Consider the following 26,011-nt stretch of genomic DNA (forward strand, 5'->3'; position numbering starts at 1 on the left):
ATTGCTATGAATCCCTTCTCAGCTCTTTAACCTATACAATGTTGAAAAATAATTCTCTTTTTGAGTAGAATAGAGGCTGTTGAGGATAACTCATATCACCATGGTGCCATAGGGTAGGAATTGATAGCGTCTGGTAAACAATTCCTTAATATTGTCCATAACAGAGACTTAGAAATACAGTGCCGTTGAATCCAAATTGTAACTGTTATTGATTTTATTATACTGAAAATTTGGTTAGACCTCAATATTTCTAGAGCAGGCACAAAATGCAATGCATGCTGAAGTCATGTAGATTACCGTAGTGGGTATAAAATGTTGCTGTCTACTGTTTTAAAGGAAAATTAGGCTTTGCAAATATTGGCAGCTGTGTTTTCAGGATAAAAACACTTCTACTGGTATTCTCTAGAGTATGATGTGATCTTAGTGCACATAGATTTACAAACATAACTTCTATTAAAATCAGTCAGTGTTCCTACCATAAATCCTCTTCCTTGTCCACTAGAATACTGGTATCCCTTAGAGCAGCAACTGAGTTTAATCTATTAAATGTAATATATATATATATTACATTTAATATATTAATATATTTAATCTAGTAAATGTAATATAATACTACAGTATGAAAAAAACATGGAAAACTAATGTTGAACAAGTACTAACTCATTTTAGGAACATTCTAGATTCATAGATACATGAGCTTATTATCCACACATACCAGAAAGCTTCTATCAAATATAATTATGCTGTAGATTATGTACAACGGATGGCTGCCAATATTCCCTAGTTGTATGACCACTATTATAGAATGGTCAGTTCTGAGTGTGTATTCTGGCCTTCATCAAGCTGCTTTAGAAAATTTATTTTTTGTTTTCATGCCTGATGCAAACAATGTGCTGTGGTTATTAAAAGCCAACATTGATGTCAGGATTTTGCATTTCTAATTTCTCAACAAACACGGTATTTTGGTTACCAGATAATGGCAACAGCTAATTAAAAGAAAAAAAGAAAAAAAAAAAAAAAGCAGTTCTGTTGGGTCAGAACAAAGATCTCTGTAGTGCAATCCCTGACAGTGGTTAATAATGTATGCTTAGGAGAATAGTATAAGCACAGTACTCTAAGTTCCCTACTCTACTGTTAATACTTTCAAGATAAAGGAAATTATCTGATACCTAGAACTAGGGGTTAAACCCCCACAGTTGAACTTCCTGGTCTTGCCTCTGCTTTTAGCACATAAAACTGAGCAAATAAGAAACAGTGTGTGCACCAACCCAGCCATTGCTAACATGAACACCCTATCCCTGTTTCACAGTGTGAAGACTTCGAAGGTCCTCCACAAGAAAGCCCTGTCATTAGTCAGTGTCATTATTTATGACAGGTAAGTAAAACCATTATTTACCTCTCCCTAGCTAAGAATATTCCAAACTTTAATGGAAAATTGCATCACCTTTCAAGCGTGGGTGTATATAGGTGCACATACATGTATACACACAGCTCAAATATTTTTCCCTGAACAAGATCTAACATTGCTGACAAAACCTCGCCAGGTATTCAAAAGAGATGGCATTAAAAGGCAAAATAATTACCTGATGATTAAGCTCCATAATTGCATATTTTGTGATAATGTATATATTGAAATCAGAATTAATAAATGACAAAGTTATGAACAAAATTGTACTGAATACTTGGACCTCTGTGCTGAGAGACCTGGGAGAGCTGCAGTACTCCCATGTCAGGGCAAGACTAGGGTGTGTACAGCTCCCTCTCCCTCTTCCTTTCCCTATTCTCTATGCCTCACTTTTCTGCAGAAGGTAAATTCAGATTTATGGGCTGGACAGGACTGTGGAAACTTTCCACCAGAACCCAGTAACTTACTGGGGTTCTTCACTACTTATTAGCTCAGATGTGCTTCTGAAATTTCCAACACCCAACTGACATACTTAATGTAGTACTTCTTTATTTTGTAAAAGCTTTGCCGTGTCATAATCTACTGCACATATTTTCTAAGTGCTTAGAGAAAAAACAAACCAGAGGCAAGACCAGAAGCAAATAAAGGAGATAGGTGTTCACAGCCTGCTTCATCCGGCCTGTCCTTTATTGGTGTAAGAGCAACTCCTATTGAAATCTTTTAAAATCTCTCTGCTTCACTGATCGGTTTCCATGTCACAGCTGAAAATGTCAACCAGCTCTACCCTTTGACACAGTTCAGTAGTGAACCTCTCCATACTAACTCTATGACTGAATGTTTCAGTTTATTCTTATATTTGGCTCCATTCCAGGAAAGACTAATGCCTCAAAACTTGCAAGGAATTTGAGTGTCCAAATCACAGATTTATAATCATAGTTCCAAAAACTCCCACTCTCCTATTGCCTAAACTGAAGCACACCAAATTCAGTAATTCAGGTTTCTGCATTTGGGAACAGGGCTGTTTCCAGAAATGTCCAGTAGTAATGTAGCACAAAAGTTATTAGGACAGTAATTTAAAAACTCTTCAAAGAACAATAGGCTTGTCATAAGTCTATCAGAAGTTAGACTGGTTTCTTTCCAAGTATGCGTTTACATATTGTTTCCACAGTCCTTGAAAGCTCTTAACGGTCATGAGTAACAGCTTTGCCATAACACCTGCCGTTCAGAGAAAACCAGATAGTTGCAGTTAAAAGCTAAAGGTGTTCTTGTATTCATTGTATAGAGTACTTTCCCAGTACTTTAAACTACTGTTTATCAGAGACTAATTATTCAAAGGATTCTGTTGCAAGATAAGAATCTTATTGCATTTTTCGCCTCTTTTATTGCATTGCAGAAGCACTCAGTAGCTGAAATACAAACGTATTCTGCATAGGACTGGGTTTTCTCTTGAAACCATGCCTAAAGGAAAAAATAAATAAGAGTAATGTGGAACCACAGAAAATATTGCTTCAGTCAAGGTTCCTTCAATCAGCTTCAGTCTCCTTAGAAAATAAGGAATCATTTTGTTTGCTGTCCTAAAAATGGTACAAAAGTTCGGGATCACATGACAGATGATTTTCTGACCACGCTTTGCATCAGCAAAGGATGCATTCCCTGATCTCCTTGCCATGTTACAGTTGTGAAAACAGTTAGAAGATCAATGTTTTCCTTCAATGTTGTTAGTTAAAAAATTGACTGTGACCCTTGAAGAACTTGGAAACAGCTTAAAGCTCAGATTTGAAGTTTTAGTAGAGAAGCAGTGAGTTTTGAAGGCCAGGTAATGGTCATTCTTACCTAATCTCAATGTACTCTATAAAGACCTTGTGAAACCCTGCAGAAATGCTAAACTCAGGAAAGACATTACATGAAATTTAAGGATAGGAAAATGGAGCCAAAAAGACTAGTGCAAGGCAGAGACAATGGAAGAAAAACTGAATTTTGCCATCTTGGTCTGTAAATGGGTTGTTCCTGCCACGAAAAGGGAGTGCCAGGGCTAAACGACAAGCTAGGACGGGACTGCCAAGTTCAGGTGGATACAGTTGCCGCTGCAGGAGGGAAGGGGAGGGACAAATAGAGGCACTGGAGGCCTGTGGGGCTTGGGGCCAGGAGGCCTATGGGGCTTAGGGCCAGTCTGCCCAGCATGGGCACTGGCAGAGCCATTGCATCCCCATCTTCTGGCAAAGGCAAAGCAGGGAGCAAGGCCACAGACACAGCACTGCACCCTTCCTCCCCTTGGCACACACTCTCATTCCCCCATTTGGCCACTTTGTGGTATACTAGGCTTGTGGAATAAAAGTATTCTTGATAGGGCCATTCCCTCCTCTATTGCAGTCATGGGGATCCCTTGCTGCTGTTTTAACATTCCTCTGGCTTATGTGCGTGATTTCCTGGGCATGGAGTACATTGGCATACCCCAAACACAAGTTGTCCATACGTTTCAGAAGCAGCCGTATAAAGACAAGTAAAGGTGCTGAGTGGTGTAGAGGAAAGGAAAGGGTGCTTGTGTATGGTACAGCTTCTTTCACTTTATACAGGGCCCAGCAATGATGCAAAGTAAAAGGGCTCATTCTTGAAGAGCTTAGATTCAGCCTGCCATAAAACTGTGCTCAAGGGAGTCTCAGACTGCGAGGAGGAGCTGAGCAACCATTCGCTGAAGGCAAAGAAAGTTGAAGGCTTTTGCACCACCAAAAGAGGCTCAGTACCTTTTTGGACTTATCCTACAATTAATTAATAGGGCCGTTTGCATTTATAGTTATGATGTGGTTTTTGTTTTTTTTTCCCCAAGTAGAAACCACCATATTAAGGGAGTAAGGCACAGACTTGAGTGGAAATCTACAGACACCAGGATGCATTAAAAGTGACAGCTTTTTTGTATGGGATGTGACAGCTTCCCTAAAAAAACTATTTAAGGTTTGAGGGAGAATAGCATGCAAATGGGATGCCTGGTTTTCAAAAGTCCATCCAGCGGCTTGCACAAGCTTCCAGGGGAGCTGCTGGGAACTCAGAGGTTTTCAAGGACTCTAAAGATTTTAAAAATCAGGTCTATTATTTAGATGTCTATCTTGGGGCTCCTGCTTCCAAAGTCATGTTTTATATCTCCATAATAGGTTGGGAACTTATTCATGCACCAAAAGAAAGAGATCTGAGGGTAAAGATTAGTGACTAATTTCACTTATTATCCACCAATGAAATTTCTGGTGCTCATCACCCAAAAGAACAAATTAAAAAGATGGGAATTTAAGAGTGTTGCAACAGACTCACTGTTCAATATTTAATCAACCCTTAATTTTTCATCACAGAAAAAGCATAGGAACGAAACCAGTTACTGTGGTTATTGCTTATCAGCTACACAAGAAATTTGACTCAGCAAAGTAAGCTGGCAGTGGTGCACACATCAGATTAAGCACACAACTGCCTTTCGGCTGCTGGGTAATAGCCAATGTACTAACTTAAAATGAAAGTACAAGGTGGGTATTTGGAAATTGATTTTTATTTAGTTTTTCAGTCTTTCACTGGAAAGGAAAATAAATATTGGTCTTGAAAAAGATTACATTTATGTGAGTTTTTGCTGAATTTATCCATTGCAATAAATCTGTAAAATTATAGTTTTAAACTAAATTAACACGGTTACTCTGAATTCAAGCATTTTACTTGACAGCAAAAGAAACCTAATAAGGACTCCTGCAGTATATCTGTACCAGCTCAGACATTCAGAACATAAAAATTGAGCAAATTACTGCAAATAGGAAACAATATCACTGGAGATCTGTATAATAGTATCTGGAAGCCTGTAACTGCAAAAGCTGAATCCATGGGTAAACATGAGAAAAAATGAATCTGAAGAGCCAGGTTCCCACTAGCTCTGTTGAAGTCCACTGTGTCAGAGGCTAGACCTTTCTTGTTGCCTTGGAAATATTTGATAGTCCTAATTAATTAAAATAGGCTTTGGAAAGACTTAAAAATAACGGGAATGCAGAAAAATGTGAACTTGTCTTCCCTAAACTTCAGTTTCCCCATTTGTGTTTTGAAAATATAATATAAAGAAATATATTTATGAATTAAATAAGCATTTTGATGCGTAAAGGAGCAAGAATAGATCTCTAAGATGTGTTCCAGCACAGCAGATACACATTTGCCATGGTTCTGCAAATGTGCTTGCTGTACACTCATGAGCTGGTCAGACCCTATGATGCTAAAAACACCATTTTCATCTGGCAAACAACATTTTCATCTGGCAGAGGCGCCTCCAAAATGTTTCCTGTAGTTGCAGATTATTGTCTGATAGGAAATGTCTGCCTATGTCTCTGTGCTGAAAGACACCCATAGTAGAAATACACTATGGAGAGGTCCATTGTCCCAAATTCAAGCTGTCTGAAGTTTAGACAGCTACTCCAAACGAACAAGTTGTTTTCTCTCACAGTTACTCGAGGCTAGGCACTTCCTGAGAATTAGTCACACTACTGCTTTTAATCATCTGGTTTTAAGGCCAGATGACTCATTCTATAAGTATCCCCGTCTTTCTAAACCCAGCACCTATCTTTATGATCGCTAAAGGGAGGTGAGATGCATGCCCTCTTTGGTGTAGGGGAATGTGCCTTTCCTTAAGGGAATTGTGCCTAACCAAAAAATACCACAAAATGCTCTCTGCCCTCCCAACTGGAGTGGGTGGTGGTAGTTAAAAGCAACAAGTTCATCTTTTTGGGGGGTGGATAAACTGTAGGATTTAAACCAGGAAATCAACCTAAGCAGTTTAGTTTTGGAACCACATCCTCAGGTTGTGGACCCTATGTCCCTAATACCAAAGCCATCAGAACTAAGACTGTGATTAGGAGATTTAAGGGAATTTAGACCATGGAAAAATTTAAAAGACAAATAAGGAGACTTACTATTATATTGATATAAACAAGATTTTTCTAATGGCTTCAGTCTGAAATACCTTCAGTGCTGGCAATACTCAGCTTGAAGAAATGATACATGCATGATTATAACCCTAAAAAACAAACTTTTTTGAAGGTCTACAATTAGGTTATTTGAGGTAGCCTCTGGATTCCATGTCCAAAGCTTTCCATAGTGTTCTGTTCTCTTACTCTTGCAGAAATCTCTCGATTCTGGGCTGCTTCTGATTTTAATTAAAAGGAAATAATGATACAAGGTATCTTCTTTCAGAAGGGAGAATGACAATTTAAAAAGGTAAAGAAATACTTTAGACTCAAGGAAGTAGGGATTATGAATTACAGGAACTATAGTATTATATTAAACATTCTTTAAATCAGCAAGTTTTGTTTCTTATCAAAGGTTTGCTTTTAGCTCCTAGTTGGACTAACTACCTTTAGAAATGCCTGCCAGGACTCTCCATTCTTTTTGTGTTTGTTCATTTTATTGATGAGTTGGAGATTAATGTTAGAAAAAAAGCAAAAATACCATGCCTCAAAGTCTGCCATAAAGGTAGCTGAATATCATCACTCTATGGCAAAATTTGTACTGACTACATTTGGGGTAGAACCACTGACTGCAATAAGAGTTGGAATGAGTACAATCAAAAACTGGCTCCATTTAATGTAAGAAGGGAACCTCTGATTTGTACCCATTTCTGTAAAAAGTCTGAATTACGATGATTGGGTGAATTATTTGCCTTTTTTTTTTTTTTTAGGTATTTTTCATTGCAACAGGCTTTATCTAAATAAAGTCTTTGAACCACAGGGCCCATAATTCAAGGCTTTTTTCAGTGTCACACTTCCACAAAACAAAGTCCTTCAATCTGGATTTTTCAGCGAAAACCATTACAGGGTAACGTTTGGTGATGAGAGGCAGTCTTGCAAAATTTGATGATATTGCAAAGTATTGTAGTAATTTAAAACACACAACTTAGAAAATGCAAAACTCTTTAATTTGACCTTGAGGTCAATTTCCTTGAGCACCTGAATTACTGTTGAAGCTGTTAACACATCCTATGATCAGCTTGGGAAAGAAGCTATTTTCCAGGGGAGTTTTGCTATATAGTTGGGCCAGACTCCTTCTCGGCCCTTTTGGTCCTGAAATGCTGCTGCAGTATAGAAAAAATAAGGATTTCTGGATGTTCTACAATTTTAGTTGAGTCAAGAATGTTGTCACAGAATCATTCTCGTGGCATTCTGAGATCTGATATCTAAGAAAACTAAGAAGTAGGGAAGCAAAAATGCAACAAATAAGCAAGAGAAAGTTGAACATATTTTCCATACAGTAAAAAACCACAAACCAGCATAAACTGAGGAACAAGCAATCATTACCTTTTAGTTTCAATTAAATTTAAATTATGCCTGTTATTCACAGAGTCACAGAGTGGTCAGAGCTGGAAGGTATCTTTGGAAGTCATCTGCTCCAGCCCCCCTGATCAAGTAGGGGGACTTAGAGCCAGTTGCCCTGGATGTGTCCAGATGGCTTCTGACTATCTCCAAGGGTGGAAACTCCATGATCTCGCCAGGCAACCTGCAGCATTTGTTCATGGAAAGAAATGGATGAAAATAAAGACTTTGTTCTTTTTTCTTGACAGGTCTTCCAAAAGTACATATTTGCTTCTGTGAATCATCAGCTCCTTCTTTACCTTAATTTACCTTTACCTTGTTTAATTGATATTGATGACCTAATGGTCTCAAGATATGGGGAAAACTGATTTTAGTGAACTTCACATCTAGTTTATAGATGTCTTGTTTCTGAAGAGGGAATATTGCCTCCCACCACACAAAATAATACCTAGTCTGTAGCTCTGGAGCTACAAATACAGGTTCAGGGCTTTGTGTGTTTCTGATGGAATCCAGAGGAGCCAAGGGAATTCCTCTCTGTGGTTGGGGACTGCAGGAGAATTGTGCTTGTTATAAGAGTGATCCCTGGAACTCATATATAACAGGACAGGGACAACTGAGCCAACATGGTACCAGGGAGGACTCTTCCTCATTTCTGTAAGTGGCCAAAATAAGGAAAAGGACAATAAAGAGAAAAAACCACACACTTTAATAAGGATTCAGATTTGAGACTGGCAAAAATTAATATTATTAATAGAAACACTTTTTATTCCCTGCCAACATATACAAAAGAAGGTACAACTATAAGTGGAGTGGTTGAGATCCACAGTAAAAAGCTGAGCTTTGCACTATGGCATCTTTATTTCCTCTCCAAATACGATGATCAAAGGTCAATGCATTCTACTCTTTGATGGTATTTTTTTAACAGTGAAACTTGACAAGGAAGTTATTATCCCCATTCCTATGTGCAGCTCTATTGTGGAACAATTATTTTAAAAAATCAACTAAACCAATACAGAAAAAAAAAAAACCAACCCAAAACAAAACAAAAAATCCACCCTTAAACCTAACAACCCAGCCTAGAAGCTAGTGGCCAACAGAGAAGAATGTTTTGCTCTCTAGGCTCCCTCTTCTGGCTCTGGACTAGTAGCTTTCTAAATGAGCACAGTTGCTATAATCATACTTGTTTCTGTTAACTGAATAACTACTTCAGTGCACAAAGAAATAAAGAAGAAGTAGTGGGGAAGTAGAAGAAATTACATTCTTGCTCAAGAATAGAACTAAATTGATATCCCAAGTAAAGCTTAGCATTTGTAAGGTGTGATGGGAAAGAAAATTTAAAAATTATCCAGTTACTAGTAAATGCACAATATTCAGTATGTTAAGAGGTAATAAATGTTTTGGTTGTTATTCACTAGATTCAGTAAATATTTAAACCAATATCCTTCTACAGCTTTTGTGACTCATTTGTCATTAACAGGTATCCTTTCCCACAGTAGCTTCAGTAGACCATGAAAAACTGTCTTGAAGCCTAAAAGATGTTAAGCCTGTGAATTCAGATATTGTTGACAAACATAAGCACAACGGAAGACCTGGCCATATCAAAGAGGGAATGGCACAAAGCTGCAGCAGAACACAGGTGCATAATTGGCTTAGGGCATGCCTATTGTTTTATCCTCTGGTCATAAAAATTAGAAAACAGGTCACTGCTTGAGGAAAAATGAAGTTTTGGGTGTGGGACCTTCTTCCTCCCCTCTCAAGGGCTTTAAATGTGTACAGAGGTAGAGACTTTCGTAATGGTATACCATTTTGGGTTTCTGGTCATTTTTTTCAACTAACAGGGAAGCTAAACAACCAAGCTTGCATGTTCTGTTTTTTTCCGAAGAAGTTCTTTACAAATTTGATAAATGTTGAAGGATTAAAAAAAGTGCCTTAGAAAGCATTTTAAAAGGCCCCTAATGCTGTGGGAAAATTTACAGTTAATAACTAGCTAGTTCTTGAGGAGTGCTGGGTAGTGTGGGTAGTGTAGTGTGCTCTCCCACAATAGTCAAAAGGAGCTGTGGGTAGCTCTGAAAATGAGGTCAGAATTCTTTCAAGCCAGAACTGCCGGACCTCAGGTATCAAATTAATTCTTGGGTTTATCATGCTATTGCACAATAAATAGCTTATACTGAGGAATTAATTTGGCCAATGTTTGTTGGTTGGGTTTGGCCCTGTAGCTGCTGAATCCATCTTTCTAACCTGCTGGAGAACTTTTGTCTTGATCAGAATTGCCAAGCAGTTACAAAGATATCCCACCACTTGGCTTCCAGGCTGCTGGGCTCCCACTGGGATAAACTGAAACCCATCCTGTCATTTCAGTGGGGGGGACAGGGAGCACAATGACTGCTATGAAAGACATTGATTTCAAAATAAAAGAAAAGAGGGGACCCCTCCCTAAAGAGAACCATGAAATATAGGCTGAAAGGGATCCTTTTCATTGCAGATTCCCTCTGCATTGCCTGATTTGCTTGCTATTAATGACCTGAGAGCAAAGTGTTCTTGGCTTAAATGAATTTCATCCCTGAGCTTTAAAAAATATATCTATCCTTTTACCCACCTCTTCAACCTGTGGTTTCCACTGCTGTATGCAGAATATACATGAATATGTCTTTCTCAACATGGAACAGGGCTGCAATAATAGATTGCTTATTTCTGATTTCGGCAGCTCTGAGAAAAATATATGTACAATGCCTACGAAGAGGAAGTATACTGTCTAAGGATCTCTATGTTGTTTTGTAACAGTTGAATTAAAACACAGGGGCAGTATGAGTTCCCCTTGTTTCTAGGATGCCTAATGCTTTCAACCACATTAAAATATCATTAATTTTCTTTGAAAAGTTCACATGTGTCTGTGGTTTTCAAATTGGCTTAGAAATTTGGTGGCGAAGTAGTCTTGGAATCAAGAAAATGCTTTTTGTGGGAACTATGTGGATCTGTTCAAAACCAGCCAAATTATGAAATCAAAATCCTAATCTTGTCCGTCTTTCAGATGGCACAGCTCAGTTTTGGCTCAGTACCGAAGTTCCCTGAGATCTGCTAATGCTGAATTTACATTTGTCCAAACTCTTAGCCCTGCTGTCAGCACCTGGAACAAATACTCAGCTAGGATTCACTAAACAAATCCTTCTCTTTGTGCTTCTGCCATCATTTTTATGGGCATCCATTCATTCTGGATCTTCTCTCACCAGGATGACTGACTTCTTATTATATTTTCATGCAGATGGCTTGTTAACCTAGGACTGCAAAACCTGCAAAAGGATTCTTATTCCTTTGGGCAGCCAATGCTATCTTGAGATTTTGCTGCTGGCTCTCACTCAATCCAAGTATTGAGTACTGGCATACTTAGTGATAGGTGCTTCTACAGATAAATGCTGATGTGGTTTGAGTAAGGGGCAGAACTTCTGTCAGCCAAAACATGTCAGGACTATGTTTTACTGTACTTCGTTGTTTAAATTGAGGATACAGTTTTCCTCTCTCTCTTAAAATTGTGGTTGCAGCCTAGAGAACACAGCTGTGATGGAGATGCCTCCAGGGTTTGGAGCACAAGTCCTATGAGGAAGGGCTGAGGGAGTTGGAGTTTAGCCTGGAGGAAAGGAGGCTGAGGGAAAGCTTATCACTCTCTACAGCTGCCTGAAAGGACGTTGTAGCCAGGTGAGGGTTGGCCTCTTCTCCAAGGTAACAAGTGACAAGATGAAAGAAAATGGCCCCAAGTTGTGCTGGAGGGGGTTAGGTTACAAATCAGGAAAGATTTTTTTCACTGAATGGGTTGTTAGGCATTGGAACAGGCTTCCAGGGAAGGTGGTGGAATCACCATCTCTGGAGGTGTTCAACATGTGTGGATGTAGCTTTTATGGACATGGTTTAATGGCAAACACAGTGGTGCTAGATAACAGTTGGATTTCATGATCCCTAGAGGTCTTTTCCAACCAAATGATGCTATACTTTTCAAAAACTGTGTGGGCAGGGAGTTTTAATATTAAGTGCCTATGCCCTGAGGTGGGAAGTTTGTGCAGTGTTATCACAGGGTTGACTTGTAAAGCGACAATATTAATGAGCAAACAACTAATGAACAATACTTTTGTAAGATTCAACTGCAGTCTTCAACTACCTCTTGCAGTACTGAATTTCAGTCTGACTGCATACTGCTGAAGGAAACATTTTATTTCTTGGAAAAAGCACTGCTTTTGCATTTTTTTTTTACTTCCGTTGCACAGCTGGGGACAGCAGATGGATGGGCTATGAGTTTCTGTGGTTTTCCTGAGAATTCTCAATATTTCAGTCAGGTACCTTTAACTTTTTATTTTCTTTAGGATTAAAATACTATCCACCTTTAAAAGCTCTGTGTGTACCTGAGACTATTTATCCTCTACGTTATCCATCATTTCACTCTGTAGTAGAGGACTATCTAGGTAAGTTTATGCACAAGGCACACCTTTGCAGATCTGAGCATATAATTTCTAGGTTTTTGTTCTGTATCTTGAACAACAGGCAAGTTTTGCTGCAATCTGTAATGAGGTAAGACAGAATTGCATTTAGTACCACCATACAGGCAAATGACCATTGCTAACATTAGTTACTGACAGGAAATAAAAATGCATTTTATTGCAATTCTGCATCTTCCTTTGAAAAGAATCTAAATTTTTCATCAGAAAAAACATGTTTTTAAATTATTATTTCTCATATGTTTATCAAAAAATGGTTGTACTATCCACTATTTAAACACCTTTAGCCATGGTACAAGAATTCCTAGAGAATGTGCAGCAGGAATTGCTGCTCCCTACAATATTTGTTCATTTTTATCTTGTTCTAATGAAGAAAACAGCTGTGAAAATGAAGATTATTTTATTTCCTTCTTCAGGTGTTATCAGAACCTTTTTAAAGCCACTACACTTTTAATAAACAATTACATCTATTCTTCCAGTTGGTGTTCAACTTTGAACACAATACCTTTTCAAAATAAAACTTCATCTTTTAAGGCACAAGCTCTAAGTGTTTCTAATAACACTATGCCCATAGCAGCAACTGGGAAATCTAACTATTCTTTTTTATCACCCCAAAGTGCACCTGTTCATTATTACTTTGATTTTATAATTAAAAAAAAACTTTAATCCAAACAAGCCGTTTGCCCAATGATCCACGATTATTTGACTTCCTTATAAATTTTTAATCAAAATTTCCTGAAAACCACAGAAATTACATCTCCCATGTTGTTTTTTATCTACAGATTCATAACCTCCCCAGATCCTGTCAGGTTATACAAATTTGCTTGCGCTTTGTAGTTTCCGTTGGATTCTGATGAGACCATGTAGACATGTTGTTCCAAATCCCTTCTTAGATCATTTTTTTTAACATCCAATAACGGCACTGCAGCAGTTTTTAAAATTCTGGATATGACTTGTATTTTGAAGAGTATATTGCTCATACTGTTTAAATCTCAACTTTTGTACAGCTCAATTTCTTGAAGTTTCCCATCTTTACCCACTCCAGTGAGTCATATCAGCTGATTTTTTTTGATTGCCCACAGTATCTTCCAGGATAAAATGCATGAAGATTATTAGTTTATGTGCCTTTGTTATAGTACTGTTCTAGAATTTTCTGCTCTGATATTCATATAAAATATTTTACCTGACTTCTCAGTTTGGCTAATTTATACCCATTGACATGCTCTCAGTCTTCAGCTAGGGTAGGATAAAACTGAAGCATGAGGCTGCCAGCTATGGTGCTGAAAGACAGATATTTCAGTGATGGCTTGTCTGCTTTTCTGTTCACTGTTGGGACAAAGCTAAAGGAGACAGGCTGTATCTTTTGAATTAGAGCTAATTAGATGTCTTGACCATTAATCCTATGACATTTCGTTAAAACAGGGTCACAATAATTTGATTTTTAGCCAAGTTTTGATTGAGACTGCCATCCTGTGTTCTGACTCTTCTCTGTTTTCATAGTGCAAAGCTGGGCTTTAACATTCTTTAATTACAGGCTTTAGCAAGTGAAGGGGCACAGGAATTTTATTTGATCTCTTAGTACAAGCCACATCTTTTTAATACCTGCATCACAGTGAATATCACTCAGACTGTGCTGAATGTAATACCTTGTGTACAATTATATTTCATTTTTCATCTAAACATCTTTTTTTGAAAAAAAAATTTTAGTTGATACACCAAGAGACTGAGAATTGATTGTTTGTGTTGCACAAGATTAAGCCACAAATTCATGGACAGGGTAATGGGATCTTTAATCTAAGAGGCTGAACCAAAAGCTTTCAACCTGCATTCATCAGGATTTTGTTCCTCTCTATATTATCCATTATTTCTTGGCTAGGTTTTTTCCCCCATTTCCTTTAAAGACTGTCTTACCAAGATTAACCTGCTAGATAAATCCCAACACTGCACAACAGATGATTCTTTTTCAAAAAAAACAATAAAATGTCACTTACAGGAAAAACAGCACATGAGAATTTTGAAATTTTCATTTATGATGCAGTTTTTTACTAGCAAGCTATTGAGTGCATATGTTAAGGCAGGAAAAATATGAATAAATTATGTTTAATTTTTTTACAAATCATGTGATTAAGAAAATAACTTTGAAAATGCCAATGTTTTCTGAATTTTGTCATCATTAGAGGAGGGCCAAAGGGAAGGAAGGAAAGAAACCCAGAACAAAGACAGAGGGAAAGAGAGGAAGGAAGGGAAGGAAGGGAAGGAAGGACCAGATACCATCAGCTGCATGTGTAATTTATTTTAGATAAATGTGGGAACAAATGAGAAGCTATCTGCCTTCTTCCAAGAACTCTGAACGTAAACATAACATTCCATGCTACACAAACAGCAATGAAATATTATTAAAATAGTGGGGAAAAAAAATTAGCAAGGTCATTTTATGGCAGTCCATAGTGGCTGAAACCTTTGTGAATTTTCAAGCTTATGTCAATTAAACTACATACAGGTTTACCTGGATCAATTAAATAAAATTATTGAAAAAGTGGGGTTTATCTTATTATATAACCTATTAAATGGATGTCACAGTAATTTTTTCCCCCTTTATATCTTTCCCTTTCTCCCCTGCTCTGATTTTGCATTAAACTAGAAGCCTGGAAAATGTTGAAACTGATCTGTAAGAACAAAACAAGCAAACAAAAAGAAATATAAATATAAATAAATAAAAATTAAAAAATCCCAGGATCTACAAGCAGAGGTGGGATCTATCAAAGATTTTATGAATACTCTAGAGAAATCTGTTGTCATGTTTTTGATAGATTAAAGATTTGCTTGGAAATTCTCCATTGAATGCATTAGCTAAGCTGAATTTGGCTTAGCTTAAAATTAAAATTTGAATTAAAATTTTAAAATGTGGTTTCTAAATTTTGACTGGAAAAGTTGCTGCAATGTGTGGCATGGTTACAGTAAGAGAGAACTAATGTCTGAATGCCATAGTTCCTCTCATGGCTTTTTGGTGGGGAAGTTAATTATCAAATATCCTGGTCTATTTGATTTACTTTCAATCATCTGAGAATTTCAAGCATTTCCAGCTATTGATAAGAAACTTTTTCTAATAGGAAATTTAATTTTTTTTAATTACTGCTATATATTCAGAAAATCAGTAAATATTTCTAAAAGCAATCTTATTAGTACAATTTATAACTTGCTATGAAAGTGTGCATCATCACCTGGAGCATAAGAATGTCAGCTTATACAGCCTTAAAACAATGGAAAACTGTCTGTAAGAGGAACCTATCCTCCAAAAGGTAGGTGTAAATATGGGTATAATTATTTGCAACTAATCACAGAGACTTTGTGAGAGTGAGTGCAGTTATTAAAATATTTGGTATAGGCACATGGGTAAACAAATGCATGGGTAATGGATTTCAAACACAATATATTATATTCCATTTTACCTTTGGGGTAGTTGCCACATACTACTTTGAAATAATAAAGGAGCTTGGTAAAGATATGTGATCTTCTGATTTAATGATGCAATTCACAGAGCATTGCCCCTACAGGCCTCACAGGAGAAAGGGATTTTTCATAGGATTTTCCAGTTGCAAATTTTGGCTGAACTCCAAAGAATACTACCTGTCATGCCAACATCTTGGGAGATTAGCTCAGTTATAAGCAGTCAGCAATCCCATTTTTTTTGCTTTCTTCAAATGAATGTCTGGACTGTATAATTCAAATGTTGAGTCTCCTCTTTGATCATAATAATGTTCTTGTGAAAAATAAATAACAATAAATTACCTAACTAGGAATTAATTTCAGGCTGCTATTCTGTCAACCAAACCATTAAAACGTGTCAGACCTAATGTTTACTTTGTTGATATCATTCACCAAGCCTGTAACTTCAGATGAAGTCTGCAAGACAGCCTGATGTCTCAGCATATCTTGCTTGGGTAGATAAATAATAAACCACATCAACATAAATAAACAATTTAAAGAGAGTTTATGCTTCCCCTCCTGCCTCATTTATTAAGTGCAACTAGGTATTCCATAATATAGGGATATAGGAATATTAGGTTCTCAAGGATGTCCAGAGTTGAATATTCATTTGTATGAAAATAAGATCTGAATTAAAGGCAATATAATTTTCCTCATATTCTTGCAATTTGGACAGGAATACGTTTAACTAGAGGAGTTAAACCTATTCTTTTTATGCCCAGAATTAGATAAATGATTGAACTAAATAAAATTAAGAAAATCCAATAATTCATACTTTACTTTATATATGGGGGTAGATAAAGAGTATTCATGTGGGATGTATAGCAGTTTCACTGATTCTCCATGTCTTCTTCTCCATGACATCTTAGTTACATGCATGTACTACACATGGGTCATCACAGAGTCGTTTAGACACAGCAGAGCTTTTTGTAGGCAAACTCTGAGCAAGCAAACAGAGAAGCTTTCTTCAAAAACCTATTCTGAGTGGGCCTGAATGATCTGATGATCTGGGCTAGAGGAGGAAGGAAGCAAAACTGCCAGTCAACTGCTGAGTAATGGCCACCATGCCACATGTGGTTCAGGGTGCCCATGGAATCAGGACTGCCCTGCACATTACCATCTGGAGTCACTTTTACCATTGCACTGTGCCTTGCCAAGGCAGGGTCAACCATGGCCATTGCACGTGACACCAGGGGTACAATACCTGCTGAACAACCATATGTGGTGAAAGAGAAAGGAGCTCAGACTTCTTTAGTTCTCTCTGGGAAAGCTGTCCCTAGCACAATCACTTAAAGTCCCAGCAATTTGGGAGGCAAACTTCAGCATCTCATTTGTGCTCCACTCCATTATATTCTCCTCTACAGGTATCAGAGGATCTCAAATACAAATGGGAATTGGATTTGCTATTTGTTTTGCACCCTGCAGCCCAACCAGCCCTAATTCCTATTTAGATCTTCTTTGTCCTTTTCTGCTACTTTTTTCCTGCTGTCTCACAAGAGTCTGAATTAGTCAGCCAGGACAAATCTAATCTTGTGACACTTTGCTGTGATTAGTTTGGCAGGCTACAAACCATTCCCAAGCAGTGCAACCTTGGTTAATAAAACCCTCTCTGTTTCCCACAGACCAGCCAAAGGGAGAGTAAGAGCCAGCCAGCCTGTAGAGCCAGCAGGAGTAAGCTACTGTTCAAGAATGGCTAAGGGGCTGGTGTGCCACACACTATACCTGTAGTGTTTCAGCAGATGAACTGAACTGCAGCATGAGGGTTCAAAATGTTTTTAATTGCCTGTGGTGGCTCTTTTTTCTTGATCTCCATCTATGCCTCCACATTACAAACAAGGATGGAAAAATCTCACCTAGAGATTCTGATAACATGCTAATATATTTTGTTTGGTTTAAAAGAAAGAATCCGTTTATTTTATGAGGACATGTTTGAGTAAGGTTATCCCTCAGAGAAGAATTCATACGAATACGGTGAGGAGGAAGAGGACAGCAACATGTGGAATAAATCAATATCAAGTCCAAAACAGCTTTTTTAACATCCCTGTATGCATGAAAGTATTTATTAGGCTATATAAAGCAGTCTTTTTCCTCTGCTCTCTTTCCCTTGAGCGTTAAGTCATTTCCTCAAGGGTTGTCAGGAAGATGCTTCCTTCCCTTTACAGCTGGACCCTCTATCAGGATAGCTTTGTTCCGGGAGAGTGTTGCTACACACTTACCCAGTTAGCACTTTACACCCCCTCCCAACCCACCCAGACCAAGTCCTATTTCAAAGACCTCATGGAAACAGTCCCATAATAAAACCATCTCTTCTTGGAGAAAGGTCAGCATGGGGCTTCTGCACAGCAGTGGACAAGCAATCAGTATGAGCTACAGCATTTACAATTTTCAACATTTTTTTTTGCCAAATGGGAACATTGAAGAAGGCTTAAGACACGTGTCGGTTAGACAGCACTAACAGCAAGCAAGAGCTGTTGACCACGTGGATAAATTCAATCTATCCATCAGACACTAGCAAGATCTTCCAAATTTCAGGTAGCCAATCATCAGGAACTCACTTCCTTCCCTTCAGAACTGTAAGTTCACAAGAAGAATTTCCTTCCCTTCAACTGTGACTCCCTGTCCTCTAAGGCAAAGCCTTTTTATAGCAGCAGCTGCAACTGCACACAGCTGGTCAGCTTCCTGCCCCTCCTTGGGGCTGCAGTTAACTCCTTCCCTGCCTCTCAATGTGTGTGAATTGTACATGGCTCCTCACTGTCCTTGGCACTGCCCTGCTCTCCATGGCTATCTGAGCTTTCACACACTCTCACTGCACCACTATTTTTTATCTCCTACCTAAACTGAGTATATTCCCTCATAATTTAACTTGATTGATTAAACAAGCAACTTTTCCCATTGAATTTGCTCCTTGCTTTTTAAAGACTGAACCTGGGGAAAAAAGGCATAAATGATGGAAGCTTTGACTCTGTAAAGATGCTTTCCAGAAAGGCACTGGCACCTGGCTGCAATGTGTTGATACCTCCCAGAGTGTTGCTGTGAAACTGGGATTCCAGAGGCACCGGCAGGGTCAGTTCAGTCCATTCATATCACTGACATGCACATGCATGCTCAGGTATACATCTACAACATCAGTCTTCAATAAGTTGTTCAAGGAACAGAATATCTTCAATTGTGTTATTAGGGGTCATTAAAACCCGAGCTGTGGAAAGACTGACATTTTCAAGGGAAACTGTAAATTGGCTGGAGTATATCTGAGAAATGTCTCCATGTGTGATAAAGAAGTGTAGCACCAACATTTTTCCTGTTCCTATTCTGCTTAAATTTTCAAAACTACCAGTTCACTTTTGGACAGAAATACTGCCCATTTCAATCTGGTGATCAATTTATTTTAAAGACATAGCTAATTGGAAAAAAAAAAGAGATGAATAGCTGAGGATTTTTTTTCTAAAGCTATCAACAAGAAAGCAGCCTCACATTCATACCCCAGTACTGCAAACAAACATCTGATAGCTCCTAGGAATGTCGATAGTGAGAACTCTCCACACGGTGTCTGTCCTTTGTGCATATGCAATTCCAGCTAATTTATCACCCTAATATCTCAAAAAATCTGGGCCCGAGTTTCTGCAAAACGGGTGACTATATTAAAACATACAACTTATATTTATTTAAAGTTATTGTTTGTAGACAGGAGCTCTTAAAACAACCAAACAATTTTTCACAATTACATAATAAAACCTAATTTGAGTTTGTTATTAGACACTGAGATCTGCACTTTGTTGGACCTAAAAGGGGGAAAAAAAGTCTAAAAATAACAGTTAATTATCTGCTGGTTATTTCCAGACACACAAAGTGCTGAGGTTTTGTCCTTCTTAAGAAGATTATCTTCGCTTTTTCCTCTGGAATGCATGTAAAACAGCTCTTGCCTTGCTGCAAGCTTTAGGAAAAAAGTTCACTGCTAAATTACCTGTTGTCTGGGGACTTTAAATTTTGCAATAAGCTGCTGAAATTGCATTTTAATAAGGAGTCTTGACCTGTACTTTGTATTTCCCTTCAAGGCTCTACAAGCCATTTTGATTATGGAGGTCCTGACCTGGGAAGCTCAACCTGGATAACCACAGCCAGAGGGGGATAAAATGCAACACCTAGGAGATTTCAGTAAACAGTAAAACCATTCCAACTTAATCTGTGCTAAAATGCTTGGAATGCGAGAGCCACCGATGATGCCCCTTGTCTGTGTGTCTGACTGAATCCTTTATTTTCTGGGAGGAAAGCAGAGCCTGGGAACTAGGCCAAATGCCTGCCACTTACCTTAAATTGATCAGCTACTTTAAGATTAAAAACACTGAAAACTGCAACACCACAAAAACAAGGCTTCTTTCACATTAAGTGCAAAATGCAACATTGGGCTTGCTGTGATCTCTTTTTCCATTTTGCTCAGTGTGCAGTTTTTCCATTTCTGCTCAAAGGTAGAAGCCAACAGCATCCTGGCCAAGTATTCATTAAGGTTTATATAAAAAGAAATTTATGGTTATTTAGGAGTTGGCACAAAAGCATGTTGTTGCTGGAGAAGAAATATAGTTTTGAAACAGTTTAAAACACTGGATGTCTTATTTGAATAAAATCTATATTCTATCTTTGCCTGTTGTATTTCAACAAGTATTGAAGTATGTGATTGGGATAATCAACAGGTAAATTTCTCAGTGGTTTTATGTACTGTAAATATTTAGTCAATTCAAGAATTTACTTTGTTCTGCCAGAATTATTTCATTGCTGCAATAAAGATAAGTGTAGAGATAAAATTATGGAACAAAGTCATCATTCATTGAAGCAGGTGCATCTACATAAGATTAGGTTTTTTTCCTGTGTATGGCTTTTCTGGAAGAATTGATTAAAAGAACAGTACCAAATGCCTATTTGGCAGAAAAAAAGAAGGTTGGATTCATACTCAAATATGGATACTTCCAGATGATAGTACTGGCAAAGTCTAGTAGATTTTGTATTATAGATTTAACATAATTTCCTGAATTTAAAGAAGAAAATCAAAGATATCTTTGAATAAAAAATATTGAGTCTATATTTTGATTTTTCTTTGTGTGGAGGTAGCTATTTGTGTGAAATATCTTCTCTCTAACACATGTTGGCAGAAGTGCCAATATGAAACCTGTGATTCACCTGTTCTCAGTGCTGGATTAATTAAATTATTTAAATGAATTTAATTTATTTTAATTATTTAATTAAATATTAATTAAATTTAATTTAAATTAATTAATTTAATGAAATTATTAAAATGGTTTCTTTCTGCTATGTCTTGACACAGTGATAAAAATCACCATCATGTAAGACAATGGGTATTCCTGTAACATCACAACGCTGGTGCTGTGCATGTACAGGCAGTGCTGTGGGCACATTAGTGACCCTGTTCAGCTGGGCTGTGGGGTCCATACCAGCTCCCTGGGGACCACCCTGAGCGTGCACTCAGGGGCCCAGGGTGAAGGCAGGGGGAGCACACTCCTGCTCTGCTGCTGCTCTGTGCCTGCCAGCAGCTGGATTTTCTCCCTTCTCTCTTAGGGGAGTAATTTGCTTGTTTTTAATCCTTATCCTCTCATTTTAAGGTCAGAGCAGGCAGAAAAGACACATGACTTTCTGACCATGGATGTCTTAGAAGCTGTAAGATGGTGGCCCTCCAATGAGTTGGCTTAACTAGGGGGAGTTCAGCCAGCTAAAGGAGGCCAAACATAAAACAGAAAAATATATTCCCATGGAGGCAGATTAGGTTGATTAAAAGAAGAAAAGCTCATGTTTGGTTTACAAAACCTAATACTCAAGAGTGTCTGATTTTAGATTTGTCTGTACATATTTCTGCTTGTGTGGCAAGCTCTGAAGTCACTAAACAGTATGGCCATGGCACAGGAAAACAGACACCTAAGGCCTGGAGGTCTCCACTCATAAGTGCACGGCTACCTGGGAGGAGAAAGAGCAGAGACATCTATCCTCTGAATCTTGAAGAATTATTTTGGTACCTTCTTTCCCCCTACATAGAAGGAGTCAAAAGCAAAAGAAAGCAGCCATTGCTCCAAAGAATTTATAAGATAAACTTATAATGGTAGCATCAACTTCCTTTTTGAAAATGAGGCCAGTAACCTTGGAGACCTTTTTCTGTTTTCCACCGAGATAATACATAAGCCCACTTGTGGATTTATAAGCTACATTGAATGCCTCTAGTGAGAAAGTGTCACCTGAAGGATGGAAGGCAATAAGGATATGTACCTCAGTATACATCCTGGTGTGTGGAGATCTTTCAGAAATACATATGGCCATTGGGTTAATCAACAGTCTCACAAAATGCATAGCCAAAGGTGTGAACTGTGGAAAATAATGGGAGTATTGCTTTTGGAAATCTGTGGGTTTGAAAATCCTGAGCCCATATGATGTATTTTCATCATGGATTGTCTATAGGGGCTTTTTGAAACCTTTTAGACTTTTGGTACTTTAGGCATCCTTGGACAATGAGCTGTAAGATGTAATTACATGTTTTATTTCCTCTGGTTTGTTTTAAATCCCCTGTCTGAGAATTTTACCTGGTGATTCTTTATTCTTGGGATAGGTGTAAATGATAAAGTTACTGTTCCTATGAATCCTCTCCTTTTACTACCCTCTGAATTTCTACTCCACCCTGCATAAATTGTTCTTTACCAGGTCTAAAAGTCCCAACCTGAGCAATGTCTCCATGTATAGAAGTCTTTCCATACTCTGATATCAATATTGCATCCCTGTATCTCTTCTAGTTATGTCATAAATATTTAGAGAAGACTTCCCAGAATAGTAAGCAATACTTACTTTTTTTGGCACAAGATGATAACATAGTAGCATAATGTTGTTTTTCCACTTTATTCTTTCTTTATTTCCCAAGGTGTTTTTATGGGTTTGTTGGGGTTTTTTTTGAGACATCTTAGGCATGGAACCAGTATCTTTGAAGAACTAACAAAAATTAGTCCAAGATTTCTCTTTTCAATGTCCTTTTTAGTGCACACTTACTTTATCAAGTACTATCCCAAGAACATTATTTTTTCCTCCTTGTATTACAACTTTGTAGAGACTGCATGTAGTGAAGACTAACTATTTGCTTATACCTTTGTCCCCTAATTGCTAATTACCTTTTTAATTCATGGAATTACCTTCCTCCAATGGCATTTAAAATAATTTCCGTTGAGGAGCACTGTTAAAGACTTTTTGGAAGTTCACTTAAGCTGTATAAACCATCAGAGCTTTTCTAAAATAGAGTCTGGTGAAACTCTTCAATGGCCAGAAGAGGTGTGATTTTTCTGCAAAAGGTTTGTCAAAGTGTCTTCTAAGAGTTTCAAATATATTTTAATTCAATAATTTCCTGCCATTTTTCAGGTGCTGAAGAAACATTTGTTCAAATTTTACTAAAACCATTTAAAAATTGAAACATACTGGCCCACTTTCATTCCTTTAATTTAGCTTGTTGTTGGGGGAACTTAAGTGATGACATAGCTAAATAGTACATCTCATAGTTCAGCAACATCGGGTTCTGGTGATTTGTTTCTGTTTATTGGATAGATTTGTTTGAAACTTCTGCTGACACATGAATTTGATACAGTGCCTCAAATTCTTTCCTTCTGAAGAAAGGCTGTGTAGATTCTCCTTAAAGCTCTTTGTGATGAATATCAATACAATAACTCATTTAGCAACTTTGCCACGGCTGGATCTTTCTCAAGTGTTTATTTTAAATTGTGATCACCTGTTTGGCAGGGTCTGACAGGCTTTCTGCTTCTGATGTATTTGAAAAAGTTGGTAGTCTTAGTTTTTATCTGCTCAACTAGCTATTCCTCAAAATATTATCTGACCTGGTTTATTATGGCTCTATTTGCCCTGTCTTACTCTAAGGCTTTCCTTACCTGAACACAACTTTCACTTTTTGCAGGACCAACTGCTCTCTTTAAATTTCTAATATTCTCATCTACTGTTTAAATATGATGATTTTGTGGGGTAGGGTTGGTCAGGCTCTTTCTGCAACTGTTCAAAAGTATCTTTGGATTGATATTATTCAATCACCTTGAGATTATATTATAATGCCAGTAAACAATCTTCATGCCACATGCAAATATTTTACCCTTTTAGATTATAGCTTTTGATTTTATTTTTAGAAGTGTCCTCAATTTAATGAAATGCTATTGAAGAGCATATCTTTCAGGTCCCTTCCAACTCAAGCTGTTCTGTGATTCTGTGGAACTTTCAGTCTTGCTGCACAAAGGATTTTGAATTAAAAAATCCCTACTGTGCTATGGATCCTTCACTGGTCCTCTTTGTACTGCTTAGAACTACATCAAGACTTGCTTTTTCTCTTATCAATTGCTAATTAGTTGGTTCAGGAGGGTTACAAAAATCCAGTCTTTGTACTGTAACCTTTCTGATACAATCTACATGGACATAAATAAACTCTGTAGATATTACCATGCTTTTTGTCCTGTCGGCTCCCTGGCCTCCCTTATGTCTCTCTCCTGTGTCACAGTCACTGTTACTCTCTGAGCTGGACAACTGGTGGAAATGACCTGATGTTACACACTAAATATTTCATTCTTGTGGCTTTCACTAGTTTCTGCCTTCTACCTGCTTTTTTAGTATCTTAATTTCTTATTCGGTTTTTCAACTCATTCAGCCATTGTAAGACTTGTAGCATATGTTTAGAAATTCTTATAGGTTTCTTGTTAGCCTGCATGTCTGTTTTTACATCTACTGTTTAAATAATACTTTACTTGAGGCTGTTCTTTGCTGCTTTCTTCATTAGTTGTATCAAATTCTGTTCTTTTATTTAAGGATACAGGTGTTTATAGCTTCCTATCTTGAGGATGCAGCCTTCCAAAATCTCCCTCACTTGCCAGCATTCTTTCAAACTTAAAAAATTTCCATTGGATCTTTTCTATTTTTAGTGTCAGCAGCCTGATTCCATTTTAGTTTAAATGAAGATTATCCTTCCTGTTCTATTTATTAAAAAAAAATCCCCTCAGAAATCAATCCCTTCTTTTCTTTATTACCTTTACTGCCATGCACTGAAACTTTGCTGTTTTTTCTGGTTACATTGATGGTGAGAAAGCATCACTGCCACAATACCAAGCACCTCAGCAGGAAGTACAAGAATTGCTTTTCAGATGTTGTAAGTTTTGAAAATTGTATATTGAGAGTTAATACCTGTATTTGAAATCTGTGGATTTTATTTTTTCATCTATGGTGTTCAACTGCTAGGCTTTAAAAGCTACTAAAACCTAACAAAGCAGAGTTTAAGCTCTGTTAACTTTTTCTTTCACAAAGCCAAGTTGTATTCTTAGCATATGTATTGGTTTTGCGTGGTCTGGTTTTGGTAGTGGAGTTAGAAATACTGGTAACACCTCTGTCATAACATATTTAAGACTGTTCCTAAATATTTAAGAATGTTCTATATTACCACCATTTCTAATTGTCCCAGCCTTGGCCAGCAGCACATCCATCTTTGGAGCCACCAGGGGCTGGCTCTGCTGGACATGGTGGAAGCTTATGGCAGCTTCTCGCAGAAGCCACCTCTGTGTCCCCCCGCTACCACAAACCAGAACGTGCAAAACCAATACGGTGTATGTCAAAATTTGACCAAACCTGGAGCCTACAAGCTCTCCCTGAAATTAATTGTTAAAACATAAATGCTTCTGAAACTGGCCAAGATGTAGAGGTGAGCTAGAATCTATCTTTGCAGAATTAAAAAATTGTTTAACTCTGAAATAAAATTCAGTGCATATAATTTCTTAAGTCAGAGACTAAATTTTGAAAGCAGAGGTCACTGAGGAGTTTAGTTGGAAACTTCTAGTTTATGAGTAGCTAAACTAAAAGTTCACCTAGGGTCCCTTAAGAAGTCTAAATAGAAAATACTTGAATCCATGAACAGGGAACATTTTGTAGGTGAAAATACAAATACAATGTCCCAGTTCACTTTTGCCTTTGTCCCTTGCCCTACTGAAAGTGAAACAAATGCAATATTTTTGAAGGCACAGAAGTTAAATATCTGTCCACAAAATGTTAACGAGAATTGCATCCTGTATGTCTCTTGAGCCTTTGACATACTTCCTTTCAGACTCCAAAATGATTGATATGCTTCTGAAAATGTTACCCAGATGTCACTTTTTTTCTTAAATAATTTAATAATTTCTTAAATATTTGAAAAATGTAACGATTCAGTCTCAGAATTTTACTTCTGAGATGTAAGCAGAAGTACAACAATCCAGGGGCTCATAAAAATATCTCAATATCCCAGGGATATTGAGATATTTTTATAG

The sequence above is a fragment of the Motacilla alba genome, chromosome 2, assembly GCF_015832195.1.
Source record: "Motacilla alba alba isolate MOTALB_02 chromosome 2, Motacilla_alba_V1.0_pri, whole genome shotgun sequence".
Taxonomy (NCBI): Eukaryota; Metazoa; Chordata; class Aves; order Passeriformes; family Motacillidae; genus Motacilla; species Motacilla alba.